Source organism: Dendrobium catenatum, unplaced genomic scaffold (genome assembly GCF_001605985.2).
Source record: "Dendrobium catenatum unplaced genomic scaffold, ASM160598v2 fragScaff_scaffold_1407, whole genome shotgun sequence".
Taxonomy (NCBI): domain Eukaryota; kingdom Viridiplantae; phylum Streptophyta; class Magnoliopsida; order Asparagales; family Orchidaceae; genus Dendrobium; species Dendrobium catenatum.
The window spans coordinates 10,717-13,942 of record NW_021319869.1 but is presented as its reverse complement, the minus strand read 5'-3'; positions in this window follow the sequence as shown (position 1 = coordinate 13,942).

Below are 3,226 nucleotides of genomic sequence, written 5' to 3'. Positions count from 1 at the left end.
GTTTCCATCAAAATATATATCATAGCAACAACAAAAATTTGCCTTCCCAAAAGCTTTATTATAATTAATTAAACTCAGAAGTTCGTTCATGATCAACCATCTAAAAATCTTCCTTTCAAGACTTGTAATCCAACTGATCATAGCTTCCCTTTTTAAAACTAGTATAACAAAGCACCAGGGAAATTTTTTTCTATACAATTGTACAGCACTACAGCATTAAATATCAAAGCGATGCGGCACTTCAAATCCTGGCGTTGTCAGGCAGATTTGAGACATAGAGTTGAGCGCTGCGGCAATTCAAATCTGACGCCGCGGTGTTGTGATACGTGTTAACAATTTTCTTTCTCATTTTTTATTAAGGGTTGCATCTCTTAGCAGTTTTATGTGAGTTTCTATTTGTTTGTTCTTATGTTAGAACAATACAATGGTGTGGAGAGACAAAGAGAGAGTATGAGAGTGAGAGAGAATAAAGATTTGTACTTTTCTCTCAAATTTTCATTGTGTATTTCTTGGAACTTTTATTCGGTCCGGTGAACGTACGTTCCTCTACGTTCGGCCACCAATGTATTAACGCCACGTAGCATGAAGAAAAGACGCTGACCCGACCCGCTGTTTTTTGGGTTCTCGCACGTCCATTTTTTAAAATTCTTGACGAGCCAAACAACATCCCATCACCTTTTGGATATATTTCAAATAGCTAGCAATACGAGCAAATAACGAGTTGTACCTAAGTTTTTTCTAGCATCCGAGCTAAATACCTAGCAATACCTGAGCAAAATCACTAGCAATACCGAGCCAATCCTGAGCAAATAGCTGAGTTGTACCGAGTTCGTATGAGTTGTAAACTGAGTGACTGAGTTTTCTAGCAATACCGACAAATACCTAACAATACCGGAGCAAATCCCTAAGAATGACCGAGCAAATCCTGAGCAAATATTGAGTTGTACCGAGTATGTAACTGAGTTTTTTCTAGCAATACCGATCAAATACCTAGCAAATACGAGCAAATCCTACAATACCGACGCAATCCTGAGCAATACTGAGTTGTACCGAGTTTAACTGATTTTTTCTAGCAATAGCGATCAATAGCCTAGCAATACCGAGCAAATCCTAGCAATACCTAAGCAATCCTAAGCAAATACTGAGTTGTTACCAAGTTTGTACGAGTTTTTTCTAGCAATACCCGAGCAAAATACTAACACGTACCGAGCAAATCTCTAGCAATACGAGCAAATCCTGAGCAAATCCAAGTTGTCCCGAGTGTAAAAAACTCGTAACAGGCTGCGGTTATTTGCATGGTTTTGGGTCTTCACAGAGCGGGTATTTCTCGTTTTTTTGCAAATGCAATACCGAGCAAATTACCGGATAATACGAGAGTAAATCGGAAACATAGCATTCCCTGGTTTCCGCTATCGGGTCGAAGTCGTTGGGTCGCCGGTAAAGAGTAAGAGCACGCTCGCGACATGTTATTTGCGCGGCCGAACGTGAGCTCTACGTCAGGTCAGAGGAACGTAATAATTCTTCGTATGTCTTGTGTGGTTGTGGCCGTAAAATTTTTCTTGAATTCGATGTTTTTTCCAGCCATTAATTCTAGTGTCTTATATTTGTCATTGCATTTTCTCTTTTTCTTTATTATGTTGTGTAGTTTACTTCCGCTAACAAAAGTCTTATATTCCTGCAAAATTAAAAGTTGCGAGCCAACACATACACAAGCTCATTTAGCGACTGATATACAAATATTTATTTTCTTTGTATGATTGGCAATAATATTACCATTTTAAAGCTTTTTTTTTTGTAAAATAAAGAAATATACTATCATTTTCTTTTTGCATCTAGAAGATAAAATAATTGCAACTAGAACAAAAATAATAAACTTTGATATCTTTGCATTTTGAATCAGTGAAGGAACTTCTAGTTACAAATACTTATAAATCGATGCTTATATCATATATCTTTTCAAAATATATTATTTCTAACTAATATAATATTAAGATATGACTATAATAAATATTACTACCTTCAAGAAACTCTAACTAAACTCCGACCGATAAGAGACACTGCTGTTAATTAATATTTTTTATAATATAAAATTTCATACAAAATACATTATATAGGTAGCCAATAAATAATTCATCATAGTTTCTAATGTAACTCTCTGACATTTTTTTACTAATTCATAGTATCAATATTCATTTGACATTGAAATACATTTTCTAAATCTAGCGCACTCACTATTTCAAGTAACCAAAGCAAATAGAGAACTGCATTCATTCATGTACATAGAATCTCACATATTTTTAAAAAATAGAAAGTAGATCAAAATTTGTATTGTTCTATTATTTCGTCTAACCTCAGGCGCATCACATTAGCATCGTAGTTCCTTTCTAGGCTATAGTCGATATAGACTCGGGATCTGTTTTGGTATGATTGTAATTTCACATAAAGTGGATGGAAAAATTGGTACACGAAAAAGCAACTTTTTTAAAGCTGCTATAGAAACTATGTTAATGAAGTATACACTGATATTGTTATTTCATATAGTGAAATAATATAATCAACCTTTAAAATTATGATTGCAATATAAAAATTAAAGGGTGTACAATTTTGGGTCACGGGTCGGGTTTATAGTCAAACCGAACTGACCCGGCTCAAACGGGTTCGACCCTAACCGCCGGGTAGTAAAAAGATATAACGGGATGAAAATCTCGAACCCTGGATCCCGACCCGGGGTCAGTGTTGTTTTGAGACGCCGACCCGACACGGCACGAAACCGTGAGCGGGCGTGCGGCGAGCATGGCGACGGCAAGGTGCACGTGGCACACAGCGTACTGCTGGGTGCGCTCATGCACCGGTGAGATCCGCGGGCTGGGCGGCGCCGGGGTGCCGACGCTGGCAGGCGCGGTAGCGTGCGCAGCTAGTGGGCGGTGCGTCGGGCACAAGCGGGGCAGCGCGGGACAAATTCAATTATAAATGAGTCTTGTTGCAGGTTGACCCATCCACCCGTCATGATCAACCCAGAACCCGACCCGTTTTTGATAAGTCGGGTCAGGTCCAACTCGGCTTTTCTCAAAGTCGGGTTCCGGTTCGATTTTCGTGTCATTCAAATATTGACCCCTATAAAAAATACAGATAGTTGAAAATTTGTCTGAACATTAGCCTCAATTGGAGGAAAAAATTATTACGTGCAAGTCATCAAACCGTTCGGGCGCCAATCAGATGCATCACT